Here is a 19,276-nt window from a genome sequence, read left to right as displayed (position 1 = left end):
CATTGTAAGATGGGCTCTAGGACACCATTAGAAAATGACCCAACCACCATGGTAGTGGCCCAATAGACCCTATCTGTCTTGTGTCCCCCTCAAACTATAGGAGTAATTACGATGCCGGTCAGATCGACCGTCCAACTGCCGTTATTCAATTCCAGCCACCGAGGCCGGGAAAGTTCCTCCTGCCGTATTATGATTAGGGCTCCCGGTTTTATGGTATTTATTTTTTAACATTGCCGTCTGTATTTATCCATATTAATTTTTTGCCCATTATATCTGTTTTTATCCATATTTATTATGTGCTTTGCATATAAATTAAGTTGTAAAACTGTACATTTCCATATTTATTTGACTGATAGACGCACACTCATACAATGATGTCTGTCTTTTTTTAGCTATTGAAGCTGGCAAATATTACATAACAATACAGCCACTGGTAAATACTTGCATTATACCATAAATGTATGTTGACATATCCCTTTATTTAAAGAAATGCCATCCTGTTTTTTAATTTCCATGCTGTCCAACTGCTCAGCTGCTGACCTATAATTCATGAAATACAGCACGGATAGATTAGGACACTTTACCCCGCCCACTTTTACACCATGTGCCATTACCCCGCTTTTTTTACACCGCAAAATCTTTTACAACACAGGGCTTTACAACGTAATCCATTACAACGCATTCCCCATTACAACATAATTTACTATTCTAACTCCACCGGGGCGTTACTTTGGGGAATGTATTGTAACAGTTTGCAGTGTAAAGCCCTGCATTCTTAAATAATTTTGCACTGTAGAAAAGGCGGGGTAATGGCATGCGAAGTAGAGGATGTTTACCGCACGGATAGTCACTTTAGAGTAGGAGAATTTTCTGTATTTACCCACTTTTAAAAATAAATGCAGACCGAAACACATTGTTTTCTGTCTGTATTTACCTGTAAAAATCTGTAAAAACTGAAAATAGGGAGCCTTAATTATGATCCAACTCCTGCTACTGACGCGGTCTCATCTACGGTGGTGCACATATCCCTAAATATGTTGCAGCAAGTGCGTACAAAATCACAGAAAGCGTCAATTGTACACACATTCATGACTTTTGTGGGGATACGCCTTATGCTCAATGTACCCCATTGCTGGAGTGTGGCGTAATGTGCACAGTCCAGTCAAAAGCGACCAACAGAAAGACTTACCTGGATTCTTGCTCCACAGGGTCATAGACGTCAGGGTACAGCTGCTCAGGTGTAGAAGAGACCTGGAGAATGGGATCCATGGTGGAGACTCCTGGGGAGAAGCAGAATTGGGTGAGTATGCACCCCACTTTTGTTCATGATGACTCAAGGCAGTTGGTCGGACCACCACGATCAGGTCGTCGGAAACCCACATCGTAATCCGGACTGCGTTCCGAGATCCCTGCACTGCCCTATGAGTACTGTTTTTATCTGACCGACATCTTGGCAGTTGGAGGAAGGCTGTCGGAATCGGCGCTCTGTCAGTGGTTGGTCGGAAAACACAATGCATGCATTAAAAAAAATGCATGCATCGTAATCCGGCGGTTGGAGCGACCGATTCCAACAAGACTGTGGCCGTCTGACCACCTAGGAAAAGACTGCATAAGCTGGTCCAACAGGTATCATAATGATGCCCTATGTCTGAGAAGGACCTTTGACAGTACATAACAATGCAGTGTAGAGGTTCTACACCTGGAGTTGAAGACTAGGGTAGAAATGGAGGTGCATATTTTCTCATGTTTTCAGATATCAGATTCAGCAAAGGTAGTTCTACATCTACTAGTTAGAGGGGAAGTTGGGGGAAATTGAGGAAGATACGCACTATAGTCAAATTAGATCAGAAAGGTCTTCTGGAGTTACTTTTCCCCTTTCGTCTACCATGGGGAAATCTCCACCCCGAGTACAGAGCCTCACTATGGTAAGTATGGTAACTATGGTAAGTATAAGGAAAAAAAACAAAAGTTGATTTGACTGAAGAAATTTCTAAGGTTTTTTTTATTTTAAATACAGATATTAATTTATTGTATATATTTATTTTAGAACAAAAGAAAAAAATGCCACAGCACCAATACCTTTATCTTGAATTATTTGTATAATTAATTTACATATATTCAATTAAATTGAAAATATTTCTCCAAAGATTAAATGAAATAGTAGGATCTCTTAATCACTCCTTACTTCTCCTTCACCTCTCCCCTTTTGTAGTAAGTAAGCCTGTGTTTTCAGACACTCCTCTGTTTTCCTCCCACATTTACTTGTAAACCCTATACTTATGTGTGTGGAGACTTCGCAGTCGGGGCAGAGATCTCCACACATGTGAGTCAAGGAGAGCCAAAGGTTTAGACTCCACACTTAGGTTGAAGAGCATTTTATAGTAAGGTTTGTAGTGCTACTGTAATACTAAAACAAGTCTTTCAAATGGCAGTTTCTGAATCCGACCCACAGTTTCATTCGCGGTCCCAACATTCACGGAAAATTAGATTTTTTCGTTTAAATGAACAAGTTATAAGGTTGAGTAGATGCAGTCAGAATTGATTCTGTAATTCTTATTGTAGCAAATTATTTTTCCCATTGTTTACAGAAATACACATCCAATTATGGTGATTTATGTATTGAAGTGAAAACATAGTTGAAGGGTAGTTAAAGAAATGTTTTCCCCCTATATGCAGGTCAAGGAAGCCAGCACAATCATGGTATTCTTAATTTTTCTAGTTAGGGTGTAGCGGATACACATTTGATCAAACTACACATGATTTAATATAATTTTAATACTAATTACATTCTACTGCAGACATCCTGTGTTCACGTATCTCTCTTTCACTATGCATGGCATTAAAATTAATTTTAAAAGTACTGTCTGCTTTGCGTGCTAATAAAGTTTCAATTTACTGCACCAGCATGCTATGTAATAACCTTAACTTCCGGGCTTCCATAACACTGCAATACTGTAATGCACATCACTAGGTTTCAATTTGCAGAAACTCTTCAATTTGTTTCTTTATCAAAAGTCTAAGAAAAAAATGCTTAGAACGTATATGAATATTCGGCTCACTTAAAAAAAACTAAGCTCTCTGAATCAAAAGATGTTGCTTGATTCTAGAGAGGCTCCAAATATAAATTATTTGAACTGGGATTATTTCTGACGTTGTATAACCATTTTACATTGTTAAATAAAGGTGACCTTAAGCCTTACCTCTAAAAAGTCTTAATGTGGTTGCCCAGCTTGATTGCTGTAAAAGGAAGTTAGGGTTCCACTGAGTGGAATGCGTAACCACGTCCAATGTTCTTCAAAATTAAAACGCTCTCTCTTTTATGGTCTATGTCACCGTCTAAAGTAAAGCAGATCCAAAAATAAACTGTTCAGCCCTGGTGTGTGCCAGGGAACTTTCAATGAGAGGTTTACCAGTGTGGAACACATCTGGCATGGTGTTTCCTCAGATCCGATAGCTGCATGATCGGTACTCGTCTAAGCCCAAAATGTCCTTCTAGTGTGGTATTTGAAATTGTCAGCTGTGAACTTTGAAGTGATATTAGTGCCTTGTGATACAATATCATAAATTTTCCTTTTTCCCAGAGCTATTTCGAAATATACTTTCCACAACAATTCAATTACCTGCAACAGTTTTTACTGGTGAAAAAGTTGGATTTCACGCATTCTGCACTGTTTATGTGATTTAGCAGTTAATGACAAAAAATGCAAATACCACTGAACAAAATCAGCTTATTTGATTCACCGGTTCTGCTGACAAATGCAAGTAACACCAACGCTACCAGGAAGGCTGCCCTCTGTACTCTCCAGGGAGCTTAAATTAGCAGTTGTCTTGGTTGGGAATCTGTATCAAATCTCTTCCCACTGCTGACAATAAGGCTGTTGTTTGGAGATGCACATGAGAATAGTGCAAAATCTACAGCATCAGCCACCGGGGGAGTTATTTTAGCAGTAAAGGCCTGATTTAGAATTTGTTGGATGATGCACCCCATCAAAACTGTTCTAGAGTATCCTGTCCACCAAACTCTGAGTTTGAACACACAACTAAAAGTTGGCCAGACCATCAGTTGTTCCGTCAGCAGTCTCCCCATTATCTCCTTTGATAGAAAGCCTGCTCTGATGGCCAGGCATTCATCATATGCATCATACTGACAGCCCTATTTAGGGCAGATGGTCTGGTATCTGTTTTTCTGGTCCATCACCCCAAGAGAAAACTTGGAGGTGGCGAAGAGAAAAGTTTAAATGACCCCACACTGAAGGAAAAAACTCCCTGGGTATGGATCATTAATTTTTGTGCTACCACCTTTGGAAGTTTGCTTTTGAAACAACAAAAGGTTTGGTAGTCAGCCGTCACCAGTCATCAAACCTTTGATCCCTTCAGAGGTTCCTCCGAAGGTACAGAGATCACAGCTGCGCCCGCTGTGATCTCTGACTATGGTAGCTCTTGATCTGTCAGGATGGCAGATGTAATGATCTCCACCACTCTGATGGACAGAGATAAAACTGCCTGAATCAGACCCTAAGTTTCTTGTATCAGAAGCTGTGGAATCCACTTGCAGAGTGAATGCTTAACCCAGATTTTACTCCACGGATGAACATTTTAATAGGGTGGATTTCACCCACTAAAATTTCGACTGAGAAATTTCACTCAACAAATATGTTTTCAAGGCCAATAGGCATCTCAGGGCCCAATTCGGAAAGGGGGCTATGTGTAGTAAAGTTAAGAGAGTGGCGTTTCTGCACTCATGTTGGCCTCTCCACACACTGGGCAGAATCTCTGCAGGGGACACTCTCCGGAGTGCACCATACGGAGATTCTGTCCTGAGCGTGGAGATTCCGCCACAAGTGCGGAAACTCTGCACTCATAACTTTACTACACGTAAATCCGTCTGTGAATCGGGCCATAGGTTTTCACTTTAATAAGCATATATAGCTTATCAAAATGTTTGACATTTTAGACATAAAAATAGAAGTAGGAGATTTATGACCTGCAACATTTTTCATCTACTCATTCCCATTGCAGTGTAAATTGGTGGGATGTGAGGGTCATTTGAAAGCAGGATGTGGCATATTAGCAGTGAAAATACAGCAGGATTACAATTTGGGAATAAATAAATAAAAAATCTCCCACTTTTATAACACTCATTTGGACTGTGCTGTTTTGTGGAACTATGTTTTCTTCATGAAACAAGTCCCAATCCTAAGCCAGAAACCAACAGCTTTCAATATTTCCACTAGGGCCAGTGGGCTTGGTTAGAGGTAGCATCACGGTTCTAGTTAGGAGAATTGTTAAATTATTTTTGTTTGGCTTTAGATTATGAAATATATTTGATAATCTAGCTCCCTCCAGATGGGAGGCTTGTAATTCCTGTTACCCACCCCACTGGGCAGTATCAGATTTGCAAAGTTACAGCGAACCTGTTAGGTTTGCCCTGGAGATTTTGGCAATGGAAATCTCTAAAGTAAATTACTGGGAAGGAAGCGTAGCGAAGATGGCTGCCAGTGCTGACTTAAATTGCTGAGTTCCGTCATGAATCCTGCATACATCCTACATCATCCACTACCTGGAATCCCAGTGGCCCCAGCCCCTCTATGAGTGGCTCCCTGGGTGTGGGTATGCTCCTATTAGTGACTTTGGGATCCTCTCACTGCAGCTAGGGGACCCAAGAATACCGGTGTCTGTGGCCTGGTAGCAGGTGAGAGCCATGGCGCTTTCCAGATACCGAGGAGCTGATGAGTTAGGTGGTGAACTAGTGATCACCGCAGATGGAAGGCTGCCAAGGTAACAGTCCACATTGAAGGCTGTTGCTCGATAGTGACCAGGAGTGAGACCGGTATACCTGCCAAAACCTGAGATGCATTCTGAGGAAGGCCCAATGCTGGTGCGTGGCGGCAAGAGGAGCACCTGCATGAGTCTGGACCAGGAACACACTGCAGGTGGTGGAGGAGCACACTGAACCACTCAGGTGGGTATCTGAGACTGGCAGACTGCAGGGGCTTGATGGAAATGGATTCACCCTGTTGTGGGTTCAGAGATTGCTATGGGCCGGGCCCCCGCCTGCCTTCCAGGATGGTCTCTTGCTGCCCACTTGTTAGTGGGGGCCACTCACAAGGTGTATGCGTATACAGCATCTGTCTCAGTCTTGGAGGTGAGAATGCTGGGGTCTGACCGCTTCACAGGTGGTGCATGTGGCAGCAAAGTGGAGAGTGCCTCACAGGTTGGACCTTCTGGACCCTCCACCTCAAATAGACTTTTTCCCCTGAAGTGAGTGGAATGAACCAGAGACAGGTGGACAATACCCTTAAGAAGGCACTGAGAGAAGAGAGAGAGAATGCCCCAAAGACCCGGCCACTGCGGTGGTGAGACATAACAAAGAAATACTAACAGTCATGCCATAATGGTGTTACCAAAAGGGACTAGCCCACCCCACCCCAGTCACCCACCAAAGACATATTGGACTACATGGATACACTGTTGCAAAGAAGGGGAGCCTTGAATCATCTTGATCTTGAAATTACTGTAGAAAAGCACATGGATCAGTTTGAAAGAATTATGCAGGTGATACAAAACACAAAACAGCCCTGGAGACCAATATTGCTGCAGTTTCACTGAGGTGTCCCTCTTGAGAGCTGACAATCTGTAATTATCTGAGAGGTTTGATGACAAGGAATCTACAATTACAATGATGCATTCTATCCTGCAGGAGGTGAAATCTCAGATGCAACTGATGAAGGCTGATATCAAGCATCTACAACTAAGAGCAGAAACCATAGAAGGAAGGTCGCGATGAAATAACGTTAGTTTCTTGGGCCTACCGGAAAGTGTTGAGGGCCCAAATATTGAACTGTTTCTTCGTACATTGGTATATGGACACTGTCCTGGCGGGGAAAGTCCTCAAATTCTTCTCCTTCGAAAGGGCCTCCAGGTTGGCCCCCAATGCCTGGGGTGACCCAACACCCGGTCATTGCACGCCTCTAGAGTTACAGGGACTGAGAAATAATTTTGCAAGCATTCAGTGCCATGGCACTGTGATGTAGTGGCAGTAACTGCCAACCCAGGCTGCACGGCAGATGTGCAACAATGGTGCAGTCCCTACACAGCAGTCGAATAGCTATTACAACAGATGGGCTTCAAATACCCAATACACTTTCCGCCAGAATGCAAGTGGTGGAGGGTGAGACATTGCACTTCTTTCTGTCGCCTGATGAAGCCTGTACCTGGATACTCTCAAAAGGAGGGACAGTCAACAACAGCAGTGGTCAACCTAAAAGATGCTGGGAGACACAGAAATCATGGATGCAACTGCAACCCCCCGAATTGACCACCCAATGAACAAACAACCAAGGAGAGGGCACAGGTGGTGACAGATGCTCAATTTCACAGCAGGAATTCCTTCATCACCCTGTCGTCAGATCACAGCTTAGACATTGAGGCTGGCATGAACAGATCCAGCTTATCAGAAAATGGAGGGACCTTGGACCGGAACTTACACCCTAGCCAATGACATAGGTTGAAGTGGACTGGCCATGGGACGAAGCACCAGCGGGCGGGCACTGGTATGCATGATTCTATCTGAGGTTGAGGGATTGGAAGCTAAGGGACCCGGGGACCTGCTAGTGGCAAAGTGGTTCGAGCAACCATGGAGCAATACAGGCTTTACCATGCCCCCACAGTTTCCAAATTGGACATGGACAAGATGTTAGTGGATATTTACTGCTCGCTCCACAAATTGCACTCAGCCTGCTGGGGGATTGGGGGAACATTTTTGTGCATTATTGGGATATTGGAATTCATACTATGAAGCATGCAGCACTATGAACATGGCATTCATACTCGAGGCAACCGGTTGGCTGTGCTAGGGGGAATAAAGGGAGACTGGGTCTCAGACACTGCAAAATAGATGGAGGATAACATTTGAGTACAGGCCCGATGTGCACTATCCTGCTGTGGCATGTGAAGGGTTTGAAGACTCCCAGGAAGTGACATGCAATGTCCACACACCTTACACACCATTAAATTCACATAGCAGCGTTCAAGTTTAAGTTCAAGTTCAGAAATTTGTATAGCGCACTACTCACCCAGAGGGTCTCAAGGCGCTTGAGGGAGGGAGGGTGCTTTACTTATCGAATAGCCAGGTTTTTAGCTGCTTTCTGAAGGAGAGGTGGTTCTGTGTAAGGCGGAGGTGAGTGGGGAGAGAATTCCAGGTTTTGGCCGCTAAGTAGGAGAAGGATCTTCCTCCCATGGTGGATCTATGGATGCGTGGAATTGCGGCGAGGGCTTGATTGGATGATCGTAGTTGGCGGGTGGGTGTGTAGAAGGACAGTCGAGTGTTGAGGCATTCGGGTCCTAGGTCGTGGAGGGCCTTGTGTGCGTGGGTAAGGAGACAGAACGTTATTCTCTTGTTGACGGGGAGCCAGTGGAGGTCTTTCAGGTGACCGGAAATGTGAGCTTGACGGGGGATGTCCAGTATGAGTCTGGATGAGGCGTTTTGGATGCGTGGGAGTTTTTTCTGTAGTTTGGCTGTGGTTCCGGCGTAAAGGGTATTTCCGTAATCCAGTCGGCTAGTGACCAGTGTGTGGGTGACTGTCTTTCTTGTTTCGGTGGGGATCCAACTGAAGATTTTTTTGAGCATGCGTAGGATGTCGAAGCATGAAGATGAGGCGGCGTTGACTTGTCTGGTCATCAAGAAGGAGGAGTCTAGGATGAAGCCCCGGTTACGTGCGTGATCTGTAGGTATGGGTGCTGTACCCAGGGCTGGTGGCCACCATGAGTCGTCCCAGGCAGAGGGGGATGATCCTAAGATGAGGAGTTCCGTTTTGTCCGAGTTTAGTTTTAAATGGCTGTTCTTCATCCATTCGGCTACTTCTTTCATTCCTTCGTGTAGATTGGTTTTGGCGGTGTTTAGGTCTTTGGTGAGGGAGAGGATCAGCTGGGTGTCGTCTGCGTAGGAGATGATGTTGAGGTTGTGTTGTCGCGCGATGGATGCGAGGGGACTCATGTAAACGTTGAAGAGGGTGGGACTGAGTGATGATCCTTGTGGTACGCCACAGATGACTTTGGTGGCCTCTGATTTGAATGGGGGAGTCGGACTCTCTGGGTTCCTCCGGCGAGGAATGAGATGATCCAATCCAAAGCTTTTCCTTGTATTCCGGCATTGCTGAGGTGTTGTATGAGGGTGCTATGACAGACTGTGTCGAAGGCGGCGGAGAGGTCAAGTAGGATGAGGGCAGCTGTTTCTCCGTTGTCCAGTAGAGTTCGGATGTCGTCAGTAGCTGCGATGAGGGCGGTTTTGGTGCTGTGTTTGGCTCGGAAGCCGGACTGTGAGGGGTCGAGGGATTTGTTGGATTCAAGGAAGGCGGCGAGCTGATTGTTGACGGCTTTCTCAATGACTTTGGCAGGAAATGGGAGGAGCGAGATGGGGCGGTAGTTCTTAAGTTCAGAGGGGTCTGCTGTGGGTTTCTTCAGAAGGGCGCTGAGTTCGGCATGTTTCCAGATTTCCGGGAAGGTAGCGGAGTTGAAGGAACAGTTGATGACATCGCGGAGATGGGGTGCGATGATGGAGTCTGCTTTGTTGAAAATGTGGTGGGGGCATGGGTCGGTTGGCGATCCTGAGTGGATGGAGTTCATCAGGCTGATGGTGTCTTCAGTAGTGATTGGGTTCCAGTCGCAAAGGTTGTTAGAGTGCTGTTTTGGTTCGGAGGTGGGTGGAGTGGACTGTTCTTCGGACTGGTTTTCAAAGCTGTTATGTATGTCGGCGATTTTGTTGTGGAAGAAAGAGGATAAAGAGTCGCAGAGGTCTTGGGAGGGAGTGATGTTGTTGGTGCCGACGGTGGGGTGGGTAAATTCTTTTACAATGTTGAATAGTTTCTTGCTGTTTTGGGCATTGTTGTCGAGTCGATCTTTGAATGCTGATTTCTTGGTGGATCGGATCAGTTGGTGGTGTTTGCGGGTGGCGTTCTTGAAGGTGGCCAGGTTGTCAGTGGTTGGTTTTTTTTCTCCAGGCTGTCTCGAGGGTGCGGCAGAACTTCTTGGATTTCTTAAGGTCATCGCTGAACCAGGGGGCTTTTTTGGTACCTTGCTTGATTTGATGGTTTTTCAAGGGTGCTAGTTCGTCGGCGCTGAGGGTGATCCATTGAGTGAGGTTGGTGGCTGCTTGGTTTGGGTCCAATGATTTGGCAGGGGGGTTTAAGTGAAGCGAAGAGGAGAGCTGGGCGGTGGTGATTTTGTTCCAATTTCTTCGGGGAATAGGTTGTGGGGGGTTGTGGGTCGTGGTCTTTTTGTAGTTGAAGTGAACGCAGCTGTGGTCCATCCAATGGAGGGCTGTGGTGTGATCGAAGGAGATGTGTTTGCTGGAGGTGAAGATTGGGTCGAGCGTGTGTCCGGCAAGGTGGGTGGGGGTGTCAACAAGTTGTTTGAGTCCGAGATTGGCCAGGTTGTCCAGAAGGGTGGTGGTGTTGTTGTCGTTATTCTTTTCCAGGTGGAAGTTGAGGTCTCCCAGTAGGATGTAGTTCTCGGACGGGAGGGCACGTGGGCTGATGAAGTCGGTGATGTCTTCGCTGATTTGTGTGCGGGTCCTGGAGGTCTGTAGATAAGGGTGCCTCTGAGTGTGTTCTTGGGGTCGGTGTGGATCTGGAAGTGAAGGTGTTCGGCAGTAGCGAGGCTATCGTCGTAGCTAGTCGTGATGCGGATGGTGTTCTTGTGGACGATGGCTATGCCTCCTCCAGTTTGGTTGATGCGGTCCTTTCGAATGATCTTGTAGCCGTCCGGGATAGCTATGGCGATGTCGGGCGCTGATGAGGCGTTCATCCAGGTTTCTGTAAGGAAGGCGATGTCCGGCGATGTAGTGTCGAGTAGGTTCCAAAGTTCAATGGAGTGTCTGTGGACCGAGCGGGTGTTGAGCAGGATGCACTTTAGGTGGTTGTTGTCAGAGCTCTGTTTGGAGTTAGTGGATTTGGTGTGGGTCTTGATGCAGTCGAACTTGCAGGAATTGCAGGTGAAGGGTCAATGGGTGTGTCCTGGCGCGGCTTGGTAGCAGTTTGGGAGTTAGCCGGGGTTAAGTGCTGAGAGGGTTAAGGCGTCGTACGTTATGCGGGCGGAGTGGATTTTGCGGGGGCCAGGGGGTCTGGCGCTGGGTGCGGTCCAGGCGCGGAAGGGCGTAGACGGGCTTACCTTTGGCGCACCTTCGACACGCATGGGGCGCGACCGCTGCCCGTGAAGGCTGCGCGCAAAAGCATCTGTCATATGTGGGTAGTGGAGGGGCGAGGGGCGAGGGAGGAGCAGCTAGGAGGCGGTAGCCGAGTGGAGGTCTGGGAAGGGAGGCACAACAACAAACAACAAAATGGCTGCAGGCCAAAAGCGAAACTGGATTGGGGCACAAGCTAAAATAAACGCTATGCACAAATCAAAATCCAACCTTCAATTAACGCTATGCACAAAGGAAATTATTCAGCCTAAGGCAGCCAAGCACAATACAATGCTGTTGGAAGCGCGCTTTCGAAATATAGCGCTACAATAAATATTTAAAGAGAGCAGCAGACAGGCACTAATGCGCGTTTTACAAATAAAGCGTTACGATAGAAGAAATAATAGCAAGCAGGCAACAATGGCAATGGGACTAAGGCAGTCTGGCAGTGGAGAGCGCTACGATACCACAACAGTGCGGGGAGCTGCGTGGGGACCTACCTGGTGACCATGGAACTGCTCATAGTGCATACAAGGTGTAGGAAGAATATAAATATATATATATATATATATATATATATATATATATATATGTAATGAGAAAAATAAGTAAGTTTGCACGAGACCAGGCAGACTATGCCAACGGCCAGATATTCACTTTTGCACGAAAGTACAACAATACAAAACGACAACAGTACATGGGAAAGGGTAACAAGCAGCAGACCGCAACAGCTGCGGGAACAAATATAAGTGCATGTGCAAGCGGTGGAAACACTGATGATACATTGAGTATAACTTCAGTGGAATCCAATACCCTTTCGAGTGCTTTAAGTGTCTCAAGTGTGGACTCACTTACTCAACAACAACCGGAGACAATATTTAATCTAGAGCAAGAGCTAGATTTTTTAGTGTCGGAAAGACTCTAAACACTACGACCGCGGCAAAGGAACTTAGGCGGAAACGCCGGAACACGAGAAGACGCGAGAGACGAAAAAAGCAAACACAAAAATGTGCAGCAAAAGAAATCACAAGGTTGGCGGAAAAAGAAACATCAATAAATAGCTCAGTCATTAACCTTACGGATGTTGTTCTGACAAAAGCAGAGTAACAACTGCTGGCCCTGGGTTTGAATTACTGCCCAGCACAACCATTCAAATATGCACCAACGCGTGTTGATGTGTTCTGTTATATACGCAAGCTTAAATTAAAAAAGTTCTTTGCTCTGCAAGAATTGAAAACCGGCACTAACACCCGTACTGCTGCTACAGTCTCAGGGGCTCCTGAGATAGTGGCAGATGATATCCCCTTATTTTTGGATATGCATGACTTAAATGGAACATCGGATTTGCAATCGATAGCTCAAGATGAAGAAATCTCAACTCAAAGACGATTGAGTAAAATCAATATGGTACAGAAAGGCGCGGGATTAATTCCATACAAAGGCAAATCTGATTTTGTACCACTAATGACAAAGGATGCGATTGACACTTTTCATGACTAGGTTATTTCAGAGGTAAAAACACTCTATAAGAAAGTTAACAGAAATAAGATACAAGAGTTCAGTCAGCAACTGGCAAATTATTTTGCATTGATGAAAAAGCTAGGTACCAATCCGAACATTGTGATTAAAACAGCGGATAAGGGTGGCAACTTGGTCCTTTGGCCAAAGTCTGACTACATTACCGAAGCACACAGACAGTTGCATGATGCGAGTGCTATATCAAGGCTAGCAACAAAGAATATGGTCAGGCCAAAGATACCCTATACAAACTGCTGAACAAGTGTCGGAGAGAAGGTTTGATCTCAGGAGAAGAGTTCAAATTCATGTACAATGAATTCCCCACCCAGCCAGTTTTCTACCTTATCCCTAAAGTACATAAAGGCATCTCACCCTTGTCTGGGAGACCCATTATCCCAGCAATAAACAGCATGGGTGAGAAAATGGGCCAATATATAGATTTCTTCTTGCAAGAACCTGTGAAACAACTACCAAGTTATGTGAGAGATACCACTGACTTTTTGAAAAAACTTGAAACAGTAGAATGGCAGGAAGATATGGTGTTAATGACGCTTGACGTCGAATCATTGTACACCGGCATAGCCCATACTGACTGTCTCAATGCTGTTAAATACTTTTTGAGCCGTAGGCCTGCACAATTCTATGAACTTAATAAGGCTATATTAAGCCTAATAGAGTGGTGTTTGTGCAATAACTTTTTTGCCTTTGAAAAAGATGTTTGGCGCCAGGTGAGGGGTGTAGCAATGGGGGCCTGCTTCTCACCCAGCTACGCGTGTTTACACGTGGGCTGGTGGGAGGAGCAGGTCCTCAACAAGACACATAAAACATGGGTAAATGAAAAAATAATCAAGTTCCTCAGGTACATTGATGATGTGTTCATTGTATGGCAGGGTGAAATAGAAGAGGCTATCGTTTTTGTCAATGACATCAATGTTAATCATTTGAACCTAACATTTACATCCCACATCAGTAGGAAGGAGGTTGAGTTTCTTGATGTTAAAGTATATATTGATAATACCAACAGAATTCAAATAGCACTATTTAGTAAACCAACCGCAGGTAACACCACCCTACATGCGTCTAGTCTGCACCCCAAACATACCATCCACAGCATCCCTTATGGAGAGATCCTTCGATTGAAAAGGATCTGTAGCACCAATGAAGATTTTACAAACTGCGTGAGGGACCTAGAAATTCGATTAAGGGAACGAGGCTATTCTAAGAAGATCTTTGACCAAGCTTTGAAAAAAGCAAATTTGAGAACTCGAGATAGCCTCCTCCCGATCGATAATGTTATAGAAGACTCTCCTTCTAAAGGAGATACAAACAATGAGACATGCCCTAGGTTTATCACAGCATTCAGTGATCAGGAAAGTACAATCAGGAAGATCATTACCAAAAATTGGCCCATTATTATGACAGATTCGGTCTTGGGTGCATTACTACCCCCTAAACTTACGATAACCTTTCGCAGGGCACGCAATATGGGAGCCGTTCTGGACCAGCCAAGTCCAGAACTTAAGCAAAAAGCGAATTGGATGCAGACATCAGGTGGATTTCGCAAATGCTCCAGTTGCAGGGCCTGTAAATTTGGTACTAATAAAACCCACTTCTTTACCCCATTCAGTGAGACTGCAATCCCGATTGTAGGTCAATATACATGCAAAACTGAATTTGCGGTATATGTCCTGACGTGCACTTGTGGCCTCAATTACATCGGCAGTACCAGCAAACAAGTGCACGTCAGGATCCTGCAACATTTGCGTGCAATTCTGCACAGTGACTCCAGTTATCCAGTGGCACGCCACTTCGAGTCAACACATAATAAGGATGTAAACTGTTTATCTTATTATGTTGTGGGGGCAATACCGAAATTACGAAGAGGTGGTAACAGGGATTTAAAATTAAGGCAATTGGAATCCAACATGATATTGGAATTCGATAGTAAAAGTCCGAATGGCCTTAATAATATGGAGGATCTACATACTTTTCTTTAGAATCCCCCATATACTGTCAAAAAATTCTCTTTTTTTTGGGTCTGGTTGTTAGTCACTGATCTTTGCTTCCAGGTAGTCAGGTTCTCTGTTGCCTGGAGGTTGCTTTGGCTTTTTTCATAAGTAAAGACAGTCCTTCTATGTAATTATTACATTCTCATTCTGTCTAGTCAGGTTCCCTGTTAGTCGGAAACTATGAAATTCTCTTGGTTTATTCCTTATCTGTAAATATATGTACTTAATTACCTATATTTATTCTGTATTTTTACACATTTTTTATACACAGGGGCCCTTATTTATGAGGCCTTGCGTCAGTTTTGCGCCGCCGGTGCGTCACTTTTCGTGACGCACCAGTGGCGTAAAATATGCGCCTTGTTGCGCCATATTTAAAAAGTGACGCATCTAGGTAGATGCGTCACTTTTTAAACCCCTGCGCCACATTATACCTGCATCAGGTATAATGTATGCAGAGGGGGCGTTCCCCCGCAAAAAGCCTCGTAATAGTGACGCAGTGAAATCTATGCGCCTGCCTCACAGCAGGCGTAAGACTGACGCAAGCCCTTTCAGTGATTGTGCCTTCTGGTAAATGTAAGCCCACTGGAGGGCCAGATACAATTTCGACACTTGCATGGACTGAGAAGCCTACTAAGGTATTTTAAAAAGTGAGAGGGCGCACAATCTACTACAGAACCAAGCACTGTGACTACGTATACCAGAATGCTATACGAAGGACAATACCTGCCGCTTAATTGGAGGCGTGATAAAGATGTGCGAATTGACGCCCTCTGTGATTACATTTCCACTCCATGTCGAACAGCCTGTGACCAAGGAGCGTGAATGCTCCGAAACGCTTAAGGCACAATCACTGAACAAATAAAGGAAATGCCTGGTGCCGTAAATATACTGCTGTTGAGTGCTTCTTCAAAACGGTGGTCTTTGTTTTGAACAATTATTGCGGCGGACCGAGCCGCGGAGACTGCACCGCCCTACTGAAAGGAAAGGGGGCCACGGAGACATAGAACTGGGCGTAGTCTCCAACTGGCAACAGCGGTGAATGGATTATACCATGTACGAATTGACGCCCTCTGTGATTACATTTCCACTACATGTCGAACAGCCTGTGACCAAGGAGCGTGAATGCTCCGAAACGCGTAAGGCACAATCACTGAACAAATAAAGGAAATGCCTGGTGCCGTAAATATACTGCTGTTGAGTGCTTCTTCAAAACGGTGGTCTTTGTTTTGAACAATTATTGCGGCGGACCGAGCCGCGGAGACTGCACTGCCCTACTGAACGGAAAGGGGGCCACAGAGACATAGAACTGGGCGTAGTCTCCAAATGGCAACAGCTGTGAATGGATTATACCGCAAGAGATGGCGTTTTCGTTAAACGTAAGCCCACTGGAGGGCCAGATACAATTTCGACACTTGCATGGACTGAGAAGCCTACTAAGGTATTTTAAAAAGTGAGAGGGTGCACAATCTACTACAGAACCAAGCACTGTGACTACGTATACCAGAATGCTATACGAAGGACAATCCCTGCCGCTTAATTGGAGGCGTGATAAAGATGTGCGAATTGACGCCCTCTGTGATTACATTTCCACTCCATGTCGAACAGCCTGTGACCAAGGAGCGTGAATGCTCCGAAACGCGTAAGGCACAATCACTGAACAAATAAAGGAAATGCCTGGTGCCGTAAATATAGTGCTGTTGAGTGCTTCTTCAAAACGGTGGTCTTTGTTTTGAATATATATATTCACTGAAAAAACCATTGGTTATAGACCATATATAGTTAGGGATTAGCATTTACAAAACCTTAATTTACTCGCACAAAACCATAGAAATGCGCATATATAGTTAGTTGCAATAACTATATATCGCGCACCCGCAATCCACTGCTGATGATGTCACATATTACATCATTCATGACATGGTCAGTGACATCACTGATGACATCACTGATGACATCTCAAATGACATCACTGATGACATCTCAAATGACAGGGCGACCTATTATCTCCGCCATAGGAGGGGCCTTGGAAAATACATCACGCTATATTGATTCTTTTCTTTGCCCCATTGTAAAACAACTCCCATCTTATATTCAGGACTCAAATGACTTCCTCAGACAGATTTACGACCTACCCTGGGAAGATGATTACCTCCTGGTGACCATAGATGTCACCACGCTCTACACGAGCATTAAGCACGAGGACGGCATACGGGCAATTAAACACTTTCTGAAAAATCGGCCTATTAACCTCTGGGCACACACCCAGATGCTACTTGCCATGACGTCAGTGTGCTTAAAAAACAACTGCTTTCTCTTTGACTCAGTGTTGTACCAACAAATCTGTGGAACTGCGATGGGCACCTGCTTCGCCCCCAGCTGTGCTAATTTGCATATGGGCTGGTGGGAGGAGCAGGTGGTCAAAGCGGATTTCACAGAAGAATGGGAGAACAATGTCCTCCAATGGAGTCGCTACATAGACGACCTTTTTGTTGTCTGGAAGGGAACGGAAGAATCAGTACGAGTCGAATTTAATGTTAAGGATTCGAATACAAATTGGCCTATCGTCACTGGTGATCCCATAATTGGGCCCTTGCTACCCAAGGTGGCATCGCTTACATTCAGTAGGGCCCCATCACTAAGAGATCAGCTAGTTAACACCAGCCCTGAGGTCCTTGACCGGACAATCTGGTTGAAGGAAAACAACGGTTTTTACAAGTGTAAAACTTGCAAATCTTGCCAGCATGAAGTAAATAAGAAGACATTCACTGATGGTTTCAGTAAACAGGAACATGCCATCACTCAAGTGCTGACGTGCAAAACAGAGTTCGCTATTTATATCTTGGAGTGCCCTTGTCAGTTGAAGTATGTAGGGAGCACAAAGCTCCCTGTACACAAGCGCATACTCCAACTTTTACGTGCCATTACAAATCGGGACAATACTTATCCTGTGGCACGGCATTTCCGTGAAATCCATCAAAGCAACAATATCAGTCTCACGTACTATGTCATTGACTCTGTCAAGGCTACGGCGTGGGGGTGATAGAGAGTGTAAACTCCGTAAGCTGGAAACCCGTTATATATTGCAACTTGATACCAAGGCACCTGGTGGTCTGAATACTACAGAGGACCTGTACACCTGCCTACCATAATTACATAGTTGCAATAATATTCCTTTCACCCCAATTTTTCTGCGAACATTTGGCTGCACATTGGAGGCACATTGGAGGCAGGGATAGCCGGCTGGCATCTCTGGAGGGTAGTGAATATGACATTTTCATGGCTTTTCTTGTCTGAGGTGTTCTTTAACTCCAATGAATTACCTTACAGCCATGCTCCGGCAGTATCCAAAGAAAAGGGGATTACAGGGCCCGACCAGTACTGCTCCAGTATATATGGCCCCTTTGGGACTTTACTTTGTATATACATGAAATATCCTTGTGGGTTTATTGTGAATTTATCTTATTATCATTGAAGTCCTGTACATATGCTGTTGCCACTGCTTTTATCCAACCTTAGCAGATAGAATGATTATACACAGGTTTATAACCATCACGAGCACTTAGAAAAAATCTTCACATTCATTTGATATTCTTGGATAGGATTCGCATAGTGGGCAGGTCACCTATTAAAAAAATTTGACCCCATTAACTCATAAAAGATGTGAGGGTCACCCATCTGATCAGACGGAGGCATTTTCTTGTGTGTCAGCTATCACATTGTCAATACTATCTTATAGCAAAGTAACGTCATTAGTTCTGTATAAGATGATCAGGAAACTCATATTTGTTTACGAATAGGGTTATGTTTACATAGCATATTTTGCACATATACCTAAACCATTTGCACTTTATAATATCAAATGTTTACATTGCATTTTTTGCACCATCAGCATTATTTTGCACATGAATAGATAGGATCTTTATTCTTAACATCGTGATTTTAGATGAATTTATTGCGATATACAATGTGGTTTTTACATGCAGAATTGAGGTGCCTCAAGTGACCCAGTTATTCGTTTTAAGTTTTAGACATGCAGGTGTGGATACCCAATGATTTTATGACTTTTAAGGTATTTAACCGCTATTGACAAAACTGTATAATCTCATTGATATTATATGCCTTTGTGCTTAAATATGCTTTGGTCCACGACCTTGCTGCCTAATAGGTGAGCCTCTGCATCCATTTGAATCTATCTTCACTGTTTATTATTCAAATTAATCACGTGGTGATGATGAAACTGAGCACTGGCACTTTAAAAATGAGTAACAGGATTTGTGACGTTGTCATGTAAACAAGGTTCCAAGGAGCCGAAACGTCATGCGGCAGTCTCCGTATCATTAAAAAAGAGTTTTCACCTAACTGGTACGTGTTCGAGGTTTTCTGTGCAGCGCTGCGCTGCGAACAGGCGAGAGGCTGCCAGTGTAACGCGGCAAACAGTAATATATATAAATATATATATATCTGATGTGATCAAGTCCGGTTTGCCGGACGAAACGCGTCATGCTGCTGCCCATTTTGGAATAAACTCTCACTTTTTGCACTCTTCACTTGTGGTCTGTACCTGTTTCTG

Source organism: Lissotriton vulgaris, chromosome 7 (genome assembly GCF_964263255.1).
Source record: "Lissotriton vulgaris chromosome 7, aLisVul1.2, whole genome shotgun sequence".
Taxonomy (NCBI): Eukaryota; Metazoa; Chordata; class Amphibia; order Caudata; family Salamandridae; genus Lissotriton; species Lissotriton vulgaris.
This window is presented reverse-complemented; position numbering follows the sequence as displayed.